General features: G+C 36.7%; 1 protein-coding gene and 1 pseudogene across 1 annotated transcript in view; one reads left to right on the forward strand and one right to left on the reverse strand.

The window, feature by feature from the left end:
* Positions 1-25,217, forward strand: part of NRXN1 (neurexin 1) — a 1,175,743-nt gene that overhangs the window by 312,088 nt on the left and 838,438 nt on the right. The window lies entirely within an intron of this gene.
* LOC133064226 (protein mago nashi homolog) lies at positions 1,401-24,225 on the reverse strand (annotated as a pseudogene).

A 25,217-nucleotide genomic window follows, 5' to 3' on the forward strand; every position in this document is an offset into this window, starting at 1 on the left:
GATTATTTTTCCTCTGCCTTCTGGATAAGGGTAAGAAGGCTGTTAGAAAACTTTGGAGAGATTATTCCACTCTAAAACAATACAGGAACCATCATTGAAACTGGGGAGCATGCACGCTTTTCCATACTTTTGTACAATCAAGGAGCACTGACCACGTGCTGTTTCAAGGGCCTGCACTTACTAAAGGTGGTATGTGAGCTGGACCCTCTGTCTGTCCTGAGAATTGCAACCATTGCATGTTTGCTGGCAAGATTTTGTTATTTCCCATTCGAGGCAAAGTGACTTGCACCAACATCTGGGTTTTGCTGCTATCACTTGGAAGTTTATTTCCCCCAGTGTCTATTCAAGCCCTGCTTTGGGAGAAGATGAAATTCTTCTTAGAAATTGTCCCTAGAGAATTCTTTCTTTAAGAGGGTGCACTTTGCTAACTCAGTCCCACTTTCAAGGGAAAACAGAAATTTATTCATTCACAATTGTAAATGTATATCATAGTGTTCAATGAACTAAATATTCAAGTTTTGCTTTTGTTGTTCAGTCGTCCAGCTGTGTCCAACTCTTTGTGACCCCATGGACTGCAGCATGCCCGGCCTCCCTATTCCTCAGCATCTCCCAGAGTTTGTCCAAGTTCATGTTCATTGCATCTGTGATGCCGTCCAGCCATCTCATCCTCTGATTCAAGTAATAAGTAAATATTCAAGTAGTAAGCTATTATTTATTTAAAGCAATGCAAACAGTTCTTTAAATGTAATTAAGCATGCTTGGGAAACAATAAATTCACTGAGATGGTTCGCTAGTATCCTCGATTCAATGGACATGAACCTTGGGTATACTCCAGGAGATGGTGAGTGACAGGAAGGCTTGGCGTGCTGCAGTCCCTGGGGTTGCAAAGAGTCAGACACAACTTAGCATCTGAACAACATCAACAGCAAGGCTTTTCCAGGCCCAGCTTTGCACAAGAGACCCATCTTTCAGAACCTTCAGGGAGATCTCAACGCCATGGTGCCCCTGCCACCTCCCACCTTTACCCTCTTCTTAAATCAGAATATTTTATTTCGTCTTATCTTTTCCTCCAAATGTGTTCTTATTGTATAACCAGAAAGAGTAAATATAACAGAGAAAGGGCCAATCCCATAACATCATTCATGAGGGAGTATCTGTCATTGACAATGCATTTTATATATTTTGCTTTAAGAAGCATAGTTGTTGAGTATGACATTCTGAAGATGTATTTCTTATTCCTTTTGAGGTTAAGTTAAAACTGCTCTTTTTGGTTACACATTTATCAAAGACAATCATTTATAGTTTATAAAGAATATTGCCCTTATATACACAAAACTGTCCCGATAATTGTCATTGAAAGCAGCTACTCCCACCCACTGGTGTCAACACCAGTATTCAATCTAGATTGGCTTCATCTTGAAGTGTAATCCAATAAGACCAAAGAGCAAACACTTCAGGTCCCAGAGAAGATAATAAAATCCCCATAAGTTTTCTGGATCCTTGGATTGATTGACACTAATGAGGGAACCAATTTTCAATGTTGGGAAAAAAATGTATTCATCTCCAATGACGATTTCACGCTCCTGCCGCTGTACTTGGTTGGGAGGAGGCCAAAAAGCATCATCCTCTTTGGGAATTTTAATGTCATCAGCTATTCCATTCAGTTCCTCCATCACACTTTTTACTTAAGCTGGTTTCTGATCATGACATCATTTTTATAATCACTGCTATTGGCATATCTTGATTTCTATCAGGTCAAAACTCAGACTCTAGGAATTCAAAGCTAAACTTGCTGTTGTGACCCATGCAATAATGCAGATGTAAGTCCCTCTCTGTGTCTCTGAAAGTTGTTTTTAATTTCAAGGAAATCTACATTCACTTAGACTAGTTAACTAGCACTTGTGTAGTTACTTTGGTGGTGGTTAGAAGAGCCACTTGTATAGGAATTTTTATAGTTTTGCTGGAATAAGGAAACATGAAAGCAGAGTTGGGAACTCCAACACTGCTCAGCCAAGCAGGAAAGGAATATTTTGGTTTGCCTTGCCTTGCCTTCTCTTTCCCTTTTTTCCTATGTTTCAACATTTAGTGGCTACTTATGAGAAAAGAGCACTCCAATTTAAAGTGAAATTTTAGAATTCTTAATTGATGGTAAGTAATTGAAACAAACAAAAAATATATAGTTAAAATCTAAAGTAAAACTCTAGGGAAACCACCAAAAATTAAATAAATAAAAAATGATGACTGGTCAGATAAGGGCCCTGAAGTTTATATAAGAAATTTGGCCTTAAAACACTGTAGACTTCTGTCATTGTCATCTGTCATCATCATCATCATTATTATCTGAATTTGTATAAAGTTGTTGACAGTAGAATATGAACTACAGTACCTGGTAAGGTCTCCTGTCCCAAGATGTGGCAGTATAGGTCACACTCCCAATATCTACTCACATCTGAATTCTGCTTACTGACAAGATGGAGGAGACATGCTAGCAATGATTGTCAGTGATGTTAAGATGAAATCTTTCATCTTAAAATATAAATCTTAAGAGTGTGCCTAGTATCATTCTGGCTTTACAACTTTTAAAATTGAATCAACCATTCAGTTTGAGAGTGGCAGCAGATGGTGTGGTTAAGATGTCCCTCTTCCATGCCTACTTCAACCATTGTTTTACTGGGTAACCTTGGCCAAGTTCCTTAGTCTTTCTGACTTTCAGCTCCCTTATTTGTAAATGGAAAGATGGCTTCAGATGACCTTTAAAGCTATTTCCAGATCTTGAATATCATAAATTTATAAACTAATTCTTGTAAATGGCCAGCTAGATTGATTTCTCCATTAACAATTATTTACTGAAGGACCCAATATATATTCAGTCTAAATTTGTCATATTATTCCCTTTTCTGAATCCTTTAAAGATGACCATGTTCTCTGTTATATCTGATGCGATGATGCTTTGATGGATATTTATTCTGAGCTTCTGTTTCCTCCCCCCAAATGGTTTCTGAGACTGGGCAGCTGCTGAGGGTTATTCACTATCTCCTGGGAAATCATCCAAAACAAGAATGCAACCAAGGAAGGACATGGGATGCCAATAGGGATCAAGTTCTGACTCTTTCCTTTGTGGCAAAAAGAACAGGAGTCTTTGACTTTTAGACTAACATAGATCAGGGCCTCAGAAACCAACTAGTTTAGTTCCATCCATGATGCAGAGTGGATTGTCATGCTACATCTTTTTGAAATGGACTACTTCTGAGGCCGCTTGTAGCATCTCTGAACAACTATAGCAGTAGCTATCTCAGATAAAATATATAAATATAGCCATTTTAGAAATCTAATGTGTATCAACGTAGGTGGTTGATAAAGTATGTGGAAGAAAATCTAAGAATGGATTGGGAGAGTTTAAAAAACATTAGATTCAGAGACCTGTTTTTCATAAATCATCGATTCCTGGCATCACTATCAGTATGCCTGTTTATCTTGTCTATCTGTGAGATTGAGCAATCAGGAAATTTCCTTTGTTGAACTTTCAGCATTTCACACACTAGCTGTGTTCAGCTTCTGCAAAACTGAAACCACACACTCCCTGACAATAGGTGTTATCTGAAGGAATATATTGCTCAGAGAATTGAAAGCTGTATCTCTGATTTGGGGGTCTCTGGACTCAATCAGCTAATTATTTTTATTAGGCTACAGAAATGTATCTTTGTCAGTGGCATCCGGACTCCGATTTTAAACATCTGCCTGATTAGGTGCACTAGTGAAACAGGTGATTCTGCATGAGGAGTGATCAGTTACTGCAGACTCCTCCAGCTTCCAAACTAAGTGTGTCCAAACCAAGGAAACCGAAGGAGGCTTGAAAACTATTTGAGGGATTTGGGGATTATTTATAATTTACCGTGGTGCCTTTGTTGTATTGATTATCACTTTCTGGGCTTACGGGGATTAATTAATAGGACTAAATATGAAAGGCTGCACACTAATGTCATTAACAGGAGCCATAATTACAGAACATAATTGCCAATAATTCTTCAATGGTTGTTCAGTAATCAGATTCTTTTGAGGTTAAATGAAAATCAAATAGACATTTTATTCATAGAGATGGTAGCAATAAAATAATGCACAATCACACTTGTTTTTAACCTCACTGCTGCTGCCCCATGTGCCAAAGGAGGCCTATTGTATGTCCAGGAATAGTTGGGTAGGCCAGGATGGGGTGATAATTGAAATTATAGCCTTTGGAGTTAGAGAAACATGGATGCTAGTCTTGATTTGTATAACTTACTGCTTGTGTGACCTCTGACTTCCAACCCCTGCCAAATCTCTGTTTCTCTTCTTTTAGTAAGGGCAGAGCCTCGCTGATGATGTTGTTTTTGAAATTAAGTGGAACAATACTTGTGAAATCTTTAGTATCATGAATGGTGCATAATAGGTACAGTTAAAAATAAAAGGCTGTTTGTGGCCATTGCAGAGGCAGTGGTGCCCAGCAGCAGCCCGGACCCAGCTGATGATGTGTAGGAAACAGACTCTGGGCTCACAGCCTTAGCTGTGAGCCGTGGGTGCTTCAGTTTTCTCTTCTGTAAAACAGTGTAGTAATTTGTCTGCCTGATAGAGCTGTTCATAGGATTACATGAAGTAATGTGTGTAAAAGAATTAGAAGGCTAGTTCATGAAAGGATTGGTTGTGGTGGTGGTGTTGTCGTCTAGTTGCTAAATCATTTCTGACTTTTTGTGAACCCATGGGCTGTAGCTCACCAGGCTCCTTTGTCCATGGTGTTTCCCAGGCCAGAACACTGGAATGGGTTGCCATTTCCTTCTCCAGGGGAACTCCCTGACACAGAGATCAAACCCTTGTCTCCTGCTTTGGCAGGCAGATTCTTTACCACCAAGCCTCCAGAGAAGTCCCATTGGTATTATTACTGTTATTTTATTATTATTATTACCTGTGTGGAAAAGCTCATTCATGGATAATGAAGTATAGAAAATTACCAAAGAAAACTGAATCTTGACATGCCTCAAGAAGAGTTATTGAAGTCTGTTAGAAAGAAAAGACTAGATGTATTAGCTCTGGCTTCATTGGCTTTGAAATCAGAATCATACTTGGAATATCACCATCTAGACTGGCTTGGGGTGAGATGAAATGGACTTGAAAGAGGACCAGGGAAGGAGGTGGAACCTTCAAAAATCCAGCAGATATAGTTGATTATCTATGATGTGCCCCAAAACAAGAGAAAATAAAAAGGGAGACATCTTGTTTCCTTCGTACATTCGCAAAGAGATCTATAGGAATTGGGGGAACATCTTCCCCAAATGTGAATGTTCTTGGCTCCCTTCCTGTTCTCCCATTTGCCTGATCCTCCCCACTCCTGTCCCAACAATCAAAAATATACCAAGTAAACTCTAAATTCCAGGAAAGAAATTATTCAGAAGACAAAGCTAGAGACCAAGGGCCTGTATACAAAGCCACTTCTGAGCTGTGGTCATCTTTTTCTGATCCCTGTAAAACCTAAATGATCTATTGCATGCCTTCTTGTGCTGTCTCAATCTCCTCTGAACACAGAGCATGTGAGAGTAGTCTGTGAGTGGGGTTCATTTGTATACTTGAACACACTTCCTGGAATTTACTCTCTGCCTTAAACAGAAGTGTGAGCAGATTCCAGCTACCCTGAATGGGTTAAGGATGCTAACTGGAGTGTTCAGCTGTTCCCCGTACCTGCTTTTTTTTTTTTTTTAAACTCTGCTTTCAACCCGCTGCCTTCATCTATCTTCCCCAACAGGGTATTGATCAGCTCTTGAAATGGTCTTTCTCACTTCTAGACACTCTCCACAGATACTGTAGGAGTGAAGGAGAATATGGTCCTGCCCTTGAAACGCAGTTATTTTAGAAGTGAGCTTTAAGAGCCTCTGATAAGGGAGATGATGCATAGCAGTGCCCTACTGGCCATGGAGGCCTCAGTCAACAACAAAATGGAAAGCCAGCCCCCAGTCTCTGAGTGGACTGTTTAAAAAATGCCTTTGTGAACTAGTTGCTTGAAACTCAGACATCACTGCTTCATTGATATAATGAGTTCCCAGAAGTCTCCTTAACCCTTAACATCCCTGAGGCAGGTAGTATTGTGCAACCACCATTGTTTAAACTTTGTCAGACTAGCAAAGTCCTATAACTTTGGATGCCAAGATAACATGATGTAGTCAGAACTGAATGGGACTCAGTTAGGGTCCAGTCGCTGTTGGCTACTCTTGTGATCTGAGCAGGAGGAAGCTGAACTAGAGGGTTCCAATGATAGTGAGAGGAGACGATCCTATAATCTTGCCCATGTGCGTCTTAGTTATCACCGAATCTCCCACCACCATCTGTTAACCCCTGGGTGAGTAAAGAATGACAGGCTATGCCAAGACAGAAAGAGTAAGGCCTTGTTTAAGTTAGATTTGAATTCCTTAATGGAAAGAAAAAGTGAAGAAGAAGAAATGAAAGGAATGGAAGGCATTCGATAGGAATGGCTTCTGTAGAGGAGAAAGTTGAGGCAGTTCCTTTCAGCTCCCAGAGGGGCATCCATAAATGTAAAAACATCTGTCATTGACTGAGGGCTAACCACGGACCACATACTGTGCTGGCCCTTCACTTGCATTATCTCACTGAATCCTACCAATAACAATTTCATGTAGAGGCCATTATCAACGTCATTTTGTGGATGAGTAACCATGGTTTAGAGGGATTAAATATCTTGCCCAAAATTGAAGAATTAGCAAGTGATGCAGCCAGGATGCCATCATGCTAGTTGGATTCTGAAGCCTGTCTAATTAAAAATGATGCCTTCTAGCCACATATTCAATTGAGGAATGCTTGCTCGTAGTTGCCTTTCATTGAGACGACAGAATGTGAAACACAAAGCAGTGAATAGAGAAATGCCAGATGATTCAGTCAGAAAATTATGATTTAGTTAAAACCTTTTGATTTGAGAAAAACTCCTTTGTAATGTTTTTATTGCAGTAATTTTGATAGCAAGTTAATCTTTTCCTGTACTAACTACTTCATGTTGCCTTTAACTTTCTTTTTTTTTTTTTGCCTTTAACTTTGTGTGCTAAGTATGTATTTATTTTGTAGGAAAAGAACACCATTTTTTCAGTTTCATAACTATAATTACATCATTATGAATATGTATTCATAATCTAAAACTCCATGCAAGACAATTAAAGAGGTAAAACCTCTCTACCTAGATTTTGCTCTAGAGAAATCATTTAACTAATCTGGACCTCAATTTGTTCATCTATTAAATGGGGAAGCAAGTTTACAAAGGTCACTAGAAATGTATAGAAAGTGCTGAGCATAGTGTTTTAGCTTTAATAGATTCTCAAAGAAATAAGGCCAGTGATCATTAATGATGTCTTCTAGTATTATTATGATTGTTATTATTATTATTATATAAAACATTCCCTAATATAGCTTACCATTTTGTCCTATTTGGGGAAATGATCACCTTTGAGAAAGATCTCCAAGGCCCCTTATACAATTACATGCTCTCTTTATTGTTTTCCTTCCAGATTGGAGATTTCCTGTTTTTACAAATATTATTCCTCCGATTCATTATTAAAATGTTATTGTGTTGTAATAAAAATACTAGAAATTAACTTTCATAGCATTTATATTTTTCTCTTTTCATTAAAAAAATTTATTGCTATTACATGGTCTTCTGACTTTAAAGACACACTTCTTAAGTACTACTTTTTTAAATTGTGTGGCTTAGGTCTTGACTGGTACATAAGCATTCTCAAAAGATGTGTAAACTGAAATAACATGTGGAAGAAAAGGCTCAGTGTGAGTGAGAATTCCAGCCCCTCACAGCTGTGGATTTATAAAGATTCCAGTTTTGCATTGACTCTGATTTCAGGACAATATTGAGCTAAAATTAGGTCAAAGACTAGTGAGTATATGGTGATTCTGTTAGGGAGAAAATTGTTTCCATGTATCCACATTCTCTCACAAAGGTGTAATTCTCTGAAAATTTGCTATTAAACTATTTGTTATTGAATAACATTCAGTTTAAAGTAGTTATTTCTCATTCTCATCCAAGGTAGATTCTTATTTAACTCCAAAAGGCATTTAGAGTTTTCTTAATCAATAGAGAAACAATGCAAATGATGGGACTCTATTGAGCATTTTAAAAATCATGTGACAGTTGAATCAGACAGAGTTCAATTTCTTTTTTTTTTTAATATCTTCATTACTTGTTGAATTAACTGATATGCTTTTTTCTTTCATCTGCAGTTTCCCTTTTTCATTGAGTTTCTGGAAAAAGTAATTGATATGAAAAGTGCTTAGCATTAAGTCTGCTGTGTATTTAATTAATGCTCATTAAATTCTAATCATTAAAATGCTCCCCTCTTTCTTCAAACATTCCCCCAACTTTTCTTTCCCATTTCTCAGCTAACATAAACAGCTGAGCTAAGAAATTATCTCATTTGAAATATTTTCTGACAAAAACAGGTGACCAGTTTTCTAGATTTAGTTTCCCTCCTCCATTAGCAGCTCCTTATTAATTCTGTAAATAGAGTATGCATGTTTTTTGTTTTTGTTTTTAATTTCAGTGACCTCAAGCACAAAACTTGCTAAATTCCTGGAAGGAAACCAGGACATTTATATTTAAACTGTATAAAGAGCAACAAAAGCATGAGGTAGAGACTGACTTAAACTCAAGTTCAAATAGCTAATCACCTCACTAATGCAAAAATAAAAACAAACAAAAAAGTTCTGTCATAGAAGACAAAACACACCTTTTCCAAGGATAATTAACTGCTGATTGTCTAAACCATCTCTTTCTATAAGGGGGAAGTCAATATTACTTTGGAAATCACCTCCATTCCTCATTTCTTTCCTCCTGCTACATTTTGAAATGTGCTACCACAAATTCTAGTGACCCTGAACAAGAAATCTCTAGTTGTCCAGTTTATGCCAGCCATTAATTGGAGGGCCCTGGGTCTGTCTGCTGACCTCAGAAACTTAAATTTCCTCACCTTGAGTAAAAAGGTGGAAATAAGTAATGTTTTGGAAAATATTTTCTGAAATTTGTTTTCTACATGGCTGTGAGTTTAAGACTCTGCCAATATTATCACTTACTAAGAGTAGCAATTGCCATTTATTAAGCTCTTAATCAATCTTCTCAAGGGACCTAGTAGATAAGTACTAATATTATGCCCTTTTAGAAGTTAGAACATTGAGAATGGGAGATTAAATAATTTGCCGATGATTACATAGACTTAGGTTTCTAACCGAAACCAAACTACTCAGATTGCAGAGCCCATGTACTCTATTTGTGAGTAACAACATGAAGACCAAAATATATTACATAAGATACACACACATATTTTAAATATCAAATATGAATTTCTTTCCTTCTGGAATATTTAGCAAAAAGAGGTTGTTAACCAGATTTCACTTTGCTGTACTTTGAGCATACATCTTCCTAGCCAGGCTTCAACAGTTCGTGAACTGAGAACTTTCAGGTGTGCAAGTTGGGTTTAGAAAAGGCAGAGGAACCAGAGATCAAATTGCCAACATCTGTTGGGTCATATAAAAAAAAAAACAAGAGGATTCCCGGGGGAATAAAAAAATCTACTTCTGCTTCACTGACTACTCGAAACTCTTTGTGTGAATCACAACAACCTGGAAAATTCTTAAAGAGATGGGAATATCAGACCACCTTACCTGCCTCTTGCAAAACCTGTATGCAGGGAAAGAAGCAACAGTTAAAACCAAAACTGGAACATTTGACTGGTTCAAAATTGGTAAAGGAATGCATCAAGGCTGTATATGGTCACCCTGTTTATTTAATTTCTATGCAGAGTACATCATGTGAAATGCAGGCTGGATGAATCACAAGCTGGAATCAAGATTGCTGAGAGAAATATCAATAACCCCAGATGTGCAGATGACACTACTCTAGTGTCAGAAAGCAAAGAGTAACTTAAGAGCCATTTGATGAAGGTGAAAAAGGAGAATGAAAAAGCTGGCTTAAAACTCAAATTTTAGAAAATGAATCATGGCATCTGGTCCCATCACTTCATGGCATATAGATGGGGAAACAATGACTTTATTTTCTTGGGCTCCAGTATCACTGGGATGGTGACTGTAGCCATGAAATTAAAAGATGCTTGCTCCTTGGAAGAAAAGCTATGACAAACCTAGGCAGCATATAAAAAAGCAGAGACATCATTTTGCCAAGAAAGGTCCATCTAGTCAAAGCTGTGGTTTTTCTAGTAGTCATGAATGAATGTGAGAGTTAGCCCATAATGAAGGCTGAGTGCCAAAGAATTGATGCTTTTGAAGTGTGGTGTTGGAGAAGACTCTTGAGAGTCCCTTGGATTGAAAAGAGATCAAACCAATCAATCCTAAAGAAAATCAACCCCGATTATTCATTAATTAGAAAGACTGATGCTGAACCTTAAGCTCCAATACTTTGGCCTCCTGATGTGAAGGACTGACTCACTGGAAAAGACCCTGATGCTGGGAAGGATTGAGTGCAGGAGGAGAAGGGAATGATAGAGGATGAGATGGTTGTAGGCATCACCGACTCAGTGGACACGAGTTTGAGCAAGTTCTGGGAGATAGTGAAGGACAGGGAAGCCTGATGTGCTGCAGTCTATGGGGTCACAAAGAGTAGGACACGACTGGGTGACTGAACAACAAAAAGTGATAAAATTATCTAAAAGACAATCAATCTATATTTATAGAACACTTACATTTCTTCTCTCTCTCTCTTTTTTTTTTTTTGACCTTTTGTTTGTGGGTGGTATATAGTTGTTGATGATACTTACTTGCATGCAAACACCAGCATGGTAAAACCTGAAGTCAGTTGAATGAATTTTGATGTTGCTAAAATATCTCACATCACTTAGGGTCCCAGGTCTAAGAAATGGCTTCAAGGCATAACAGGGGCCAAAAGCAGGAAAGGACAGAGGAGACTCCAACCTTGCTTTTCCTGTTCCTGATGGTCAGTGTGTTTGACATGATTAGGTGTGGTTTCCAGAGTAAATAATCTCAGCGATGGTAACATTTGCTGGGATTGTTACCACTTTCTTCATGGAGAGTGCCCTGAGGCATGGAGAAAAGGGAGATAAAGTAGCAAGAAATAGAGATATCCTGAGACTTCACAAATTCAGGCCCACATTTGCAAAGCCACCGGGTGAACATAGCGTGTCGTTACTTTTACATTAAAATAAATCTAACATAATGAAATTAAACATGTATGAATGTTTAAGATAGAAGATGTAAAATGCATTCATTATATCTCTATAGGGCACAATGATTACAGGCTTCTGAGACATTTATTTTTCTCATATTAGAAAAATATGTTTGGGGGGAGAAGTAGGGAGGAGAATGGAGGTGTGTTAAAGAGGAAAAAAAATAAATATGGCACTGTCTTAGATAAATACGAACTTTATAGGATCCTTTTTCTAGGTGGCACTATAAATAACAGGTCTTAGGGAAACAGGTACTTAGACACAATTAGAAAATGAACATTTATTATTTGGCAGCCAGAATCGGTTAAGTCCGAACTCTGATGTATCTCTGTCATAAATGATAACCTCATTTTGGAGAGACAGCTAAATAAGATAATGAAGACAGTTTTGATCTTTTCTTAAATTAATATTGATTTTTGTGTGTCAGTTTTATGTAGGCAAGGAGACATAATTATGCCTTAAGTGCAGTAAGTCATACCCTTCACAGACTGTGACCAAGAAAAGTATTTTTAGTGGTAGGAGTTAATTTGTGCTGGCATTAATGCATGAAAACGTTGGTGATGATGTCTAATTGTTTCCTGTGTTACTAGTTCAACTAAAAATAAGGTTCTTGACACCAAGCTGTGGGAAGTTATCAATTATGACAGTTTCTTCAAAAGTGAATTTTTTAAAATTACTCCTTACTAATCAGTTTCTGATTCCAAAATGAACTTTTATTCCATCTTTCCTCTTCTTTCTCTCTCACTCTTCTGAGCCTCCTACACTAAATATTGAAGTATGCATAAAAAGTGAGGGAATTTATAACCTATTTCAGTTCTGCTGGGAAACGAATGCTGGGGAAAAACTTATTTAAAAATTCACTATTAACGATCTTACTGGCTATCTTATATAAACATAAACAGATATAAACATTCACACAAACAAAAGGAATATCAGTCATTATTATTAGTTTGATAGTCTGCATATATACTTTGGTGATGTATTAATTCAGTATTGGTTTGGCTTCATCATACTGGATGGCCTTAAAAAATCTTCAGTTTGTTCCCATTTAGGTTGTTGTTGTTTAGTCTCTCAGTTGTATTTGATTCTTTGAGACCCCTTGGACTGCAGCATACCAGGCTTCCCTGTCCTTCACTACCTCCTGGACATTGCTCAAACTCATGTTCATTGAGTTGATGATGCCATCCAACCATCTCATCCTCTGTCATCCCCTTCTCCTTCTGTCCTCAATCCTTGCCAGCATCAGGGTCTTTTCCAGTGAGTCAGTCCATCACATCAGGTGGCCAAATTATTGGAGCTTCAGGTTCAGCATCAGTCTTTCCAATGAGTATTCTGGGTTGATTTCCTTTAGGATTGACTGCTTTATCTCATTGCAGTCCAGGGGACTCTCAAGAGTCTTCTCCAACACCAGAGTTCAAAAGCATCAGTTCTTCAACACTTAGCCTTCTTTATGATCCAACTCTCACATTCATTCATGACTACTGGAAAAACCATAGCTTTGGCTCGATAGACCTTTCTTGGCAAAATGATGTCTCTGCTTTTTAATACACTGTCTAGGTTTGTCATAGCTTTTCTTCCAAGGAGCAAGCATCTTTTAATTTCATGGCTGCAGTCACTGTCCACAGTGATTTTGGGGCCCAAGAAAATAAAATCTGTCATTATTTCCCCATCTATTTGCCATGAAGTGGTGGGACCAGATGGCATGATCTTAGTTTTTTGACTCATGAGTTTTAAATCAGCTTTTTCACTCTCCTCTTTCACCTTCTATCAAGAGGCTCTTTAGTTCCTATTTGCTTTCTGATATTAGTGTGATGTCATCTGTAGATCTGAGGTTATTGATATTTCTCCCAGCAATCTTAATTCTGCATATATATTTTCTTTGGAGGTGTATTGATTTACTAATGGTTTGGCTTCATCATACTGGGTGGCCTTTAAAAATATCCAGTTTTTTTCCATTTAGATACTCCAGGACAATTTCCTAAATGCTTACTGTGTACTCTGAAGCATACTGCCCTTTACTAGAGTCTTGAAAAATAAGATTGACAGGAAGACATTAAGACTTACTTTCAATCTGTATCTTCAAGGAAAACAATTACAAATTTATTATGTCACAGAATCAGAAATCCAGAAGTCAGGTAGTTGGACATCTCCAGATTTTCTTGTACCATAAGATTGACAGGAAGACATTAAGACTTAGTTTCAATCTGTATCTTCAAGGAAAACAATTACAAATTTATTATGTCACAGAATCAGAAATCCAGAAGTCAGGTAGTTGGACATCTCCAGATTTTCTTGTACCTGGCCATCATCTCTCTGCTATCTTCAGCATATTCATTGGCTTTTTTCCTTAAGTTTGTCTAGTTGTGATTACAGGGTAAGTGCAATAGCTTTGCATTCCTTCATATATGCTTCATATATCTTCATATAACTGCATCCTCAAATAGGCTGAGACTGTGTGTGTGTGTGTGTGCGCGCGCGTGCGTGCATGCATGCATCTGCATCCCTTTCCCACAGGTTCCTCAGCATGTTTCCTCCAGTCTCATTGACTCTTTCCTAAACCAATCACAGGCATTAAAAAAGAATTATCAAGTGTGTCTAGGCTAATCAAAACTCCTGTCCATTTTAGAACTGACTTTCATTTAGTAACTACATCTTATGGTCAAATAATGTGACCAAAAGCAATTGGAAAGTATTACCCTTGTATATTTACATGGAAGATAGAACTAGGCTCTTCTGTAGAGCTCAATTCTCCAAAACTATGCCAATAAAATGGTTGAGAATTATTAACATCAAAAAAAGTGTACGTGATCTTCTTTCATAAACAGTAACCTGAGTTAAGTGTTACTAAGATTATATACGAAGAGGATTTAAAGTCTTGGACTTTAGAATTAATGCAGTCTGGTTTCAAATCCCAGCTCTACTATTTGCATTTTATAAAACCCTAGGCAAGTCATTTAACCTTTTAAAATTTTCTCGTATTTAAAATGGTGACAATATCATCCGTCTCACAGAAGAATTGAGATAAGTAAAATAACATTTCTGTATAGTATGGCTAAGAGTTCCATGAAAATTTGTTGCTGTTCTCAAGTGATTATGGTTTTCTTTTCAAGCACTGGCCTTTAATACCATTGTCAGAATAACATGTCCTTCTCCACAATGTATCACTGCTTCAGAAATTAGGACCAACATCTCAAACAGTTAATAATTTTTATCATTCTTAATTTAAGATATCACTGCAGTGTCCATCTAGTCATTTGATAAACATTTCCTGGGCATACATTGGTGTCAAGCAATACTGTAAGACCTGGGGTCTAGAAGTGAGCAAAGCCTCTTTGATATTCCTGCCCTCTTTGGTATTCTTATAGGGATAAGACACTCTCTAGGTAATTCCACAAACAAATCTAAAAGTGCAACCACATCAGGCAGTTAGGATGGAGAGAAACAGTTCTAGGAGTCTCTCCTGGTCAGATTTGGCCTGGTCAAAGGCTCTGAGAAAAAAGTTTCCAGAGAAATGGAATTTGTGACTGAATTAGAAAGATGAATAATGTGAACTAGATGGAGAGAGAACAGAAGATGTTCCATGTAGAGGCAAGTTTCATGTTCAAAGGTCCTGTGGTGAACAGAGGAGAGAAAATGCAAGTGAAAGACCATCATAGCTGCAGCAGTGCTGGGAGCAGGGAGAGAGGGGTTTGAAATAAGACAGAATTTTGTTTCCAGAATAAGCCAAGTCTCCTAGGTCATTGCTTTTTTTTTTTTTTTTCTTTTATTTTTATTAGTTGGAGGCTAATTACTTTACAATATTGTAGTGGTCTTTGTCATACATTGACATGAATTAGCCATGGATTTACACGCATTCCCCATCCCGATCCCCCCTCCCACCTCCCTCTCCACCCGATCCCTCTGGGTCTTCCCAGTGCACCAGGTCCTAGGTCATTTCAAGGGTTTTGTTTTTATTCTCAAATAACAAAGAGACTCTGTTAAAGAGACACTAAAGTTTTATGATCAGATTTGTTTTCACAGGTTAGAGGGAGTTGGGAATGGTTATGTGACAGGCCGTGAGATAGGTGTTGCAGTAGTTCCCATTATAATGTCTTGAACTTGCATGGAGGTGGTGAAGATAGAAAGCTGTCAATGTATTCAGATACACAGAATGAAGTAGAGAGAGATACGGAGAATAAGAGTTGAGGTACCTTGTGGTCTTATAAGTGCCCAGCAGGCACTTGAATGAATGGATCTGAACCTGAGAAAGTAGATCTGTGCTGGTGTAATGGATATGTGAGTCACTTGCGTATATACACCGAGGAGCATAGCATAGAAGAGATAAAGGGAATTATTGGGTTATTAACAGGACTGGGTTATTTTTTTCAGTAAGGCAATGTAAAGACAAAGGCTAGAGTCTTACTAAATTTAGAGACTGTGATATTTTAGCTGATTATGTGATATGCTAAGTTCATATTTTGTACTCACTTATTGAAATTTATTCAGATATTGCCCAAATTTCTAGTGGCTCGTAAAAGAGTTAGGGTACATAGAATGTTAGTCTAATTGAATCTTATGGCCTTTCGGAATCCAAAAAATAGCATCTTAGTCTTTCTCTGTTGCATGTGTGAATACTTCAGCAACTTTTAAAAATATTACTAAATGAACAGAAATCAATTATATGGGTCATTTCTAACGTCCCTGGGACTGTATGTTGTGTTTATTTCACTCTTGTTTCTATCTCATTATTCTTAATTTACCCTTTTCCTTATATTCTTGGTAAATTCTATAAAATTTCAAATTTATATTTTCTGTTGCTATTTTGTGTCCATATTTGTTAACGATGAAGTGACTTGTAAAAAAATGTTTGAAATATAATTAAATATAAAATATAAAATCTGTAAATGATGGTTTGGTAAAACTTTCCTTAAATGTTTTTTTTTTTCAAATGTATCCAGGATGGCAAGTATGTCTTGGCATCTTTCTCCTGGTGTATTTGTATTTAAGGCTGGTGATGAAAAGCAAAGACTTTAAATTTTAAGAGTTTAAATTCTGCCTTTTTCTTTAAGCTTTTAAAAATTTAATAATAGACTAGCAGCATTTCACTCCAAAGGCCAAATGAAGATAGTTTAAAAAGTAGAATATCTTCCAACACACCCTTCGGTTTGAAGTGTTTTTTTTTTTTTTTTTTTTTAAAGGAAAGTATGTACATAGATAGGTTGTGGCCAAGTAACTCGTCTTGATGTATATTGAGAGGCTGGTTTTTCAACTAGTTATCATTCATTGCCATTTGGAAGTGTTGAAGTCTTGTATATTTCACTTTCTGTTGTCAGGGTTTATTTGCTTGAAATAATTTAGCAGTGAAATATATTACTTGCATACTTTGAAATGTGTCTATTTTGCCCTTTTAGCCAACAGAATAGTTTTGCTCTTGTGTGTGTGTGTATGATTTATTTTTCTCCTGGTGAAAAAATATTTTACGTTATAGGTATACTGCCAGCAAAAACATTTCTCTACAGCTCATTTGTTTTATAGAGACTGCCAGAGTGAATTGGGGACCTTATATGAGCAGGCACTGGACCTTTGAGCCAGTTGCTTGTTCGCACTCCTTTTTTATGATATTTGATGGCTCATTAGAATTCTATCTTCACACCTGGCAAAACAGAAAGTAAGCGTAAATATGATGTTTATTGTCAGAGAAAGTAAAGAAAGCAATAAAACACTTAGGGCTATTGAAGTTTCATCTTAGTCATTTTATCTTAAAATGATAACTTGCCCTTGTTTTATTCTGAATTCACATTTACTAGTGTAAATGCTTTACCCATCAAATGGCACTGAGGAAGAGAGGCAGTCAGTACAAGGATGCAACATTCTGTTTTCCACAGAAAAGTGCTTCTTTTTGAGCTTAGAATTCATGGAAGATTAGGGTCAAGGTGAAAAGTTTAGGGGAAGGATTTTGAAGCTTGGCATGATTGACATTTTGGGCCAGTTAACACTTTGTCCTGGGGGCCTCTGTATATTGTAGGGTGTTTACAAGTGTCCCCTATATACCAGTAGCGCCCCCTTCCTTGTGACAGCCAAAACATATCTCTGGACATTGCCAAGTGTCCTCTGGCAGGGGATAAAATTGTTTTTAATGTACAACCACTGACATGAGGTAATTTAAGTATAACTTTTAGTAGTTAAAACACATGAAGAGCTATGGTACGTAAACATCTCAGCACTACAAACATTTGAAAAAAAAGAGTTCTTAGGTAGTTAAAGCATTTTTAAAATATGTTATACCATTAGCTTAAAAAAAGAATGAAAACAGCAGTTTTGCTAGTTCAAAACAATTTCCATTCATTGACATATTTTGTAAACCATTGACTAAATCTGCTAAAAATTAATTTCCTTTAACCTATTTTAAGGGTTACTATCACAACTCTATGATCAATATTAATCTTTTCTAAAACAAATTTTAAATTCACCTTGGTATCTTCATCCAACAGTTGATTCTAATAGTCTGATAAAAATTGTAAATAGTCTCAGAAAAATAATAAATCATTACCATATTTACTTTTCCTCTATTAAGTGCAATTATATTGTCTCCTGAAAGAAATAAAACAAGAAACAGTGTAGTCTGTAGAGATAGCTAACTTATTTAATTATCACTATTGGATTGACCGTTAATCACTTAACGTTCATTTCCCTTCTCAAATGAAGCAATCATCAGGAAATTTTTTTGGGTTTTGTTTTTTTTTCATTTGTTATAGTATAGAACAAGCAAATCATTTAAGCAGAATTTTGGCCCAGTCTGTGATTTGGGCAATAAAAAATAAATTATTTCTGAAATTTTACTTACTTTGTTTTGGTTTTCACCAATTAATCTGTCCAATCGAATTTGATTTTTTATAAGTGTACTAGTTCATTGCCTGGCAACATTACAAAGTTTTGATTTAATCAACAGTAAAATCAGGTTTCATTCTATACAAATGTTCCCCCATTGTATCATTTAAAACACTAGAATGTTAAATATTTATTTATAGTATAATTAACATAAGCTTTTCCCTCACTCAATATTTCACTCAGTGAATGACAGACCAGTTATATTAGTAATTCTATTCCTGGGGTAGCCTGCTATATTGAGTTATGAATAGAAAATTAGTGTCTGGTTTTGAGCATAGTGGCCCTGCTGGAGTCTGAGGTACTTGATGTAATAGTACATAAATCTTTGATTGTGAATCAGAAAACAGGATCCTGTGTACTAGAAGAAAATCTACTGAGATCAAACTTTCTGTTCTTATGCTCAGCTTTGTGCTTCTATTTTGTGAGTTTAATTTAGGAATATCAGGGGTCCTTTGAGAGACGTATTCTGTAGATATAAAAGGCAGGAATGAAAAAGTTATAGTACATGGAAGTGGTAGACAGTAATAAGGAACAAAACTATGTATCACACCTATGCAGGTAATCCTTACTTGACTCTTTACTTTCTTGAGAGGCAGGTTTAAAAGAAAATCAAAATCAAATTAGTTGAACTCTAATCTGTCTTAAATCTAAGAGGTTTGACTAACCAGCTCTTCCTGAATAAAACATATATACAGTTATTTTTATTTAATACATGTTTATCTATAATCCTAAACAGGTGTAAAACTTTAAAATGAGGACATCACATTCTAGACCTCACTCAGTAAAAGTACAGATCATGCTGCTTTGCTCCCTTATTTCTGAGATCCTGGTAATGTTCCTCACTGCTGCTCCTCTTTGTAGCTGATCACTGACTTCAGGCCTTGTCTCTATTCTAATAGTAATTATGATGCTCAATTACTGGCTGAGAACATTGAATTAGGAACAGTACATTCCCAGATATTTCTCTTCTTTCCTTTCCTGCAGGTGACTATTTTCTTTTCGCATTCCTTATTTTTTTCTTTTCATTCTAGAAAGAAAAACATTCCACTTTTTCATGTCTATTTGCATATTTATTTAGGAATACAGAAATGAATTGTACTTTCAAATATTCACGTTCCTACTTCATTACAGGTGGAAAAAGTACATGTGATTGTATATCCAGCCTAAAAGGTGATATATACACCCATTGGCCACATATATATGTACATAATACTGACATGTTTTTCAGGAAATATGAAGTACTTAAAGGTCATGCTTAACTTTTAGGACCCAGATAGAGGCAGACATTTCCAATATGATTCAAATTAGCCTTTTCTTTGACAGTAACAGCACAGAGAGCAGACATAAAAATAAAGAACTTGGCCCATCAGGTCAGCAGCCAAAATAAAACGAGGTACCACAAGCCAAACAACTGGATGGAAGAGTCTTAATATAAAATGGTAAAGACCTTGGTTGGCATCATTCAGTTTAGTTTTTATAATGCCATATGTTGATTTACTATACATTTGTAGCTATAGAAAGATTCTCGAATTTAGTTGTGCAGTCACCTGGGGCGCTTCTCTGTAATGGAAAATCCTTAGGTTTCACTCGCAGAGATTCTGATACAAGAGACCAGAGGTAGGAAATGTGCGGTTTTAACCCAACTGCATGTGTGCATACTCATTCACTTCAGTCATGTCTGACTCTTTGCAACTCCATGGATTGTAGCCCCCCAGGTTCCTCTGTCCTTGGGATTCTCCAGGCAAGAACGCTGGAGTGGATTGCTGTGGCCTTCTCCAGGGGATCTTCCTGACCCAGGGATCAGACTGCATCTTCTGCGTCTTCTGCATCACAGGTGGATTCTTTACCTATCGAGTCACCTGGGAAGCCCTTAACACACCTACAGTGATGCCAATACACATGATCACTGTTAACCCAGAGCCACATTTTGTGAACCACTGCCCACCGCCCTAGGTCGTCAGCACTTTTGGTTTCACCAAGGTCTCAGTGAGGTAGCTCAGCCTTTCCCTTCCTCACCATTCCTTCCTCTCCTCAACTACCATCTGCTCTAACTCTGATTTTAAAATCTGTATTTACCAAGACTATTTCTTTGAATTTAGTAGTTTATATCAGTGCTTCCAAAATTCCAAGCAATTAATCTATGAAAGAATAATCAGAATATAACTTGTTTTTAACTTGGAAACGTCCTGTTCAATTTTTGTAGCAAATTCAATAATTCTGAGTAGTTTTTAAAAAGTTGCCCCAATTCTTAATTCACCCCAGTGTTTCATTTCAGCTTCCTATCATTTTCATTTGAGTTGATGTATATTTGTTTTTGTATGGGAGGAAAATATGTATGATGTGAAAGTAATTACTGAAGTTTAATTCACAGCTGTTTTTTTATAAGTATAAATTAACTAATGTTAGAGCTATAGCAAAGATTGAGGAACAAGGCCAGAAACAGGAATTGGAGGACTGAAGGAGGTCATAATGAGTAGTTTGTCTGAGTTACAGTCAAGGAGGAAGTGGAAAATCTCAGAGTGAATACAATCACATAAATAGAAATAAGGGAAGATTTTGAAGTCAAAGTAGAGTAAAAACAAAGAAATAATCATAGGCCAACACATTACACAACAGTGAGTTACATACCATCCTCGATACAAGGAGTCTCCTTTTGTTCTGTTTTTGAAGTTTATACTGGTCAACAGGCAGGTAATGAAAGAAATGGGAAAGATATTTGATCTTCTGATTGGCTAGATATGGAAGAGGAACTTCTTTCAGACAGAGACACACACAATGAGAAATCTTGTTGAGGTTACATTTGATTCTTCTTTGGTGGTTTAGTCACTAAGTTGTGTCTGACTCTTGTGACCCCATGGACTGTAGCCTGTCAGGCTCCTCTGTCGATGGGTTTCTCCAGGCAAGAATACTGAAATAGGTTGCTATTTCTTTCTCCAGGGGATCTTCCCAACTCAGGAATCGAACCCAGGTCTCCTGCCTTTCAGGCAGATTCTTTACCCACTGAGCTACGAGATTCTTTTTTATCCTATAATAAATAGTCTCTAGAGGCATGATATTTTATTGTGAAACTGACAGTATTAATGTCACATCACCATTCCAGTCAGGCTGACGATAGGGAATTAAAAAAAAAAAATTAGTTCGTAAGGATCTTCCCAAAATAATACATAAAAACCACTTCTCTCAGTTGAGAAAAAGGAACTTGTTTCAAGAGATCACTGGCAAGATCATCTTCTTGGAGAGTTATGTTATATAACATGAACAAACTTTTCTTCAATGTCGTCTTTAAATAGTGGCCTGTGTTTCTGTTAATACTATGTAAATCTATGGAAAAATAATGTGTTGGAGGCCTCATCTGTCTCAGAGAGTGGTTACAAGATGACAAAGGGAAAGAGAAGAACTGCTTTAGTTAAGAAGGTAAAGAAAGGATGAAATCTCAGCAGCAGCCCTTGGTTAATGAACTTGGGCATCTCTGACATGCACAAGGAGGCATCAAGTGAATGTGAGGGTTGGATCGACAGACTCAGAAAAGAATGGAAATATTGAGCCTTGCTTTCAAAAGCAGTCTTAAGATAGTTGTGAGTCTGAAGCAGATAGACAGGCTGATGAGAAGATTTGTCAGGGAGAATGTGAAGCAAGGAATGAATTGGGGTGATGTGAGATAGCAATTCTCCACATTCCTCTGGGGATGCCACTCTTTAGGCTGATGAAAGGGTGAGAAGTGCTGATAGATTAAAAAAAAAAAAAAAGAGGCCTGAAGACAAATGGAGCAAATCATAGAGGACAACTGAGAAGTAATCCATTCATTATTTTCCATATCATTTGGGACTGCCGTACCACTTTGCCTCAAAAGACCAAAAGCTTCCTTACAGAAGTAGACTAACATAGTCTAGCATTGTAGTTGTGACTGCAGGTCTGAAGTTAGGGTTCCTGGGTATAAATTCTGTTCTTATAGATTGTGATACCTTCCTTATCTTTAGGAAATTGCACATCTTAGTTTCTGTATTTTATCTTCTATAAGTAATTATTTTACAATTACAGTGTTGTGTGGATCAAATGGGACAAACTTTATAAAGTGTGTAGTACAGGGAGTGTCACAATAAAACTCATAAATAAAATTATCTATCTAGCTTAGTTTCTGGACTAATATTTCAGTTATAGAGATCTTCCGGTTTTCAGATAATTTATAATTAAAGGAGAGAGATCTTGCCAATAAAGATATAATTATTATCCCTAGGAATGTTTTAATATTATTATAACATAAGAATGCATTTTAAAAAAATTGAAGGGAAAATAAGTAAGAAATTATTGTAGATTCGAGGGAACTGCTACTCACTCCAGTATTCTTGCCTGAAGAAGCTCATGCATAGAGGATCCTGGTGGACTACAGTCCATGGGCATGAGGCATGGGGCAACTCTTTGCCATGGGGCAAGGAGTTGGACACAACTGAGAGACTAACACTACTACTAGTGGAGAGGGTATAATGTTCTATCCCCTTGTAAAATGTGTTATAAGATTAGCAGTAAAAGAATGTTATTTTATAGATTTAAAAAATAATTTAAAAAGAGGTTCCACTGTGCTATATTAGACTCTTCTAAAACTGATTCATAAAAATCACTTCTAGCATACGCTTTCTCCAGTGTGTTCAACAAAACCATGCATTCAAACCTCAGTAAGTCAGAACAATGCAAAATTTAGTAGAAATACTAGGTATATAGTTTTGAGGATACTTTTCTAAAACTTTCTAGTCCTCATTGTAATAAAACACAGTTCCTTTAGTTGATAGGTGGAAGTTGTATTATTGAATGCGAATGCACTAGGTATTGCTCTCCACAGTAGTATTGCAAGTGCCCAGCTGATGTTTTGCTTTATGGGCTCTATATTTAGTAAGCAATCCTTATCTTAACCTTTTAGACACTAGGTGACAGTCAGTATTTTCAAGAATATATCCAACAAAGATATTCAATAACTTCAATAACAGGAACATATGTTCAAACCAAAAAGGTAATTGATATATTAAGGTGTGTTGATGTGATGCCAAAACATTATTTCAAGAAAATATGGAAGGAAAAAAATCCGTATTTTATATACATATACCCAAGTACACACTTTCCGTGTGCAGTCCAAACTCAGAAAGCTAGTTTTAAAATTTTGTGCTCTCTAGAAATGGACTACCTAAAACATAGGTAAAGCAGATCATTGTTAGAAGACTTATTAAGATAAATATAGATGCTCACAAGACTAGGACTTGGCTTTCTAAAAGTCATTTGTAGACAGAATTTTCAAGCTCTTTCTTAGTAGTGAAAAGACATTATGGGGAATCTATAGAAATCTCTGTTCTGAACATGGAAGCCAGGACTGCTTTGTGTGGTTGTCTAACATGATGCCATCTGTGTCATGGATATCATTGAGTCATATGCTTATTACAACAATTTTAAGGAAGATGATGGTAAAGAATCTGGTTCCAATACAATAAGAATAGTGTGAAACATTTCCAACAGATGAAAAGAATGTCTTGATAAAAGGTAACCTTTTCCTAATTTTTAAAAACATACCCTATGGATATGCAATAACCTTGACAGTAACTTAGACTTTTGTCAATGGACCAGGGATTCAGCTCACATCGATATTCTTCCCTCCTCACTTCAGCCCATCTTTTTCTATTCTAAGCCCTTTCTTCTCTCTCCTAATTCATGAAATGCTAACTTTGTTAACTCATTGAGTCATATGCTTATTACAACAATTTTAAGGAAGATGATGGTAAAGAATCTGGTTCCAATACAATAAGAATAGTGTGAAACATTTCCAACAGATGAAAAGAATGTCTTGATAAAAGGTAACCTTTTCCTAATTTTTAAAAACATACCCTATGGATATGCAATAACCTTGACAGTAACTTAGACTTTTGTCAATGGACCAGGGATTCAGCTCACATCGATATTCTTCCCTCCTCACTTCAGCCCATCTTTTTCTATTCTAAGCCCTTTCTTCTCTCTCCTAATTCATGAAATGCTAACTTTGTTAACTCTGACATTGGAACCAATGTCTTCTTTTCCTACATTGACTTGGTAGCAGATCTCATTAGGAAGCAGCATGATGCCAGATATAATCCTAGGTAACTTACGTCATTACCTCGTGAAACTGCAATTTTCTGTGTAACTTTGGGCAAGTTATCTTTGCTTTCTATGACTCAGATTTCTCAGATTGTAAAATAGGGAAAGTAATAGAACCTATTTATAGGGTTACTAGGGCTTCCTTGGTGGCTCAGCTGGTAAAGAATCTGCCTGTAATGCAGGAGACCTGGATTTGATCCCTAGGCTGGGAAGATCCCCTGGAGAAGGGAAAAGCTACCCACTCCAGTATTCTGGCCTAGAGAATTCCATGGGCTGCAGAGTCCATGGGGTCACAAAGAGTCGGACGTGACTGAGTGACTTTCACTTTCACATAGGGTTACTCTGTGGATTGAATAAGTTAACTGATGCAGCATAATCAAAATGATATTTTGCATACAGTAAATGATCAAGAAATGTAAAATATAATCAATACTATAATCTCACTTACTCTTTAGGAAAACTTATGGTGAAGTATTATTATTATTAATTTCATGTTACAAAGGAGGAGACCGAGCCTCAGAGAGATTCATGCTTGTCTTATCTACTTCTAAGAAGTATTTGAGATTTAAACAACAAAAAGGATATCAAAGCACTTTTTAAACATGAATCACAGTACAAATGAAAGGAGTTAAGGTATTATTTGAGCTAAAGAAAACAAAGACTAGTAAGAATCTGTTAATGTGATTAGATATACAGGTAATGAAATGTAAAAGAAACAGCTCCTGCATCCAGGCAGTAATTTATGAGGAATATGATTCTCACCAACTCTAGAATCATAAACTGTGCCCAAGACATCCCACGGCATAGCTTCCATGGTACTGAGAGTAAAAACTCTTTAGTCTGACATTGTTTTATTTAAATCATAAGCAATTAGAAACAAATGCCATTTTGTACTCGACTCCAGGCTCTATTGTTCTTTAATGAAAATACTGGATAATCCGAACATAATTAATTCCAAGTTTATTTTTATGGATATTATCTTTAATATAAATAAGGTTTGCCCCTGTC

The sequence above is a fragment of the Dama dama genome, chromosome 11 (genome assembly GCF_033118175.1).
Source record: "Dama dama isolate Ldn47 chromosome 11, ASM3311817v1, whole genome shotgun sequence".
Lineage (NCBI taxonomy): Eukaryota > Metazoa > Chordata > Mammalia > Artiodactyla > Cervidae > Dama > Dama dama.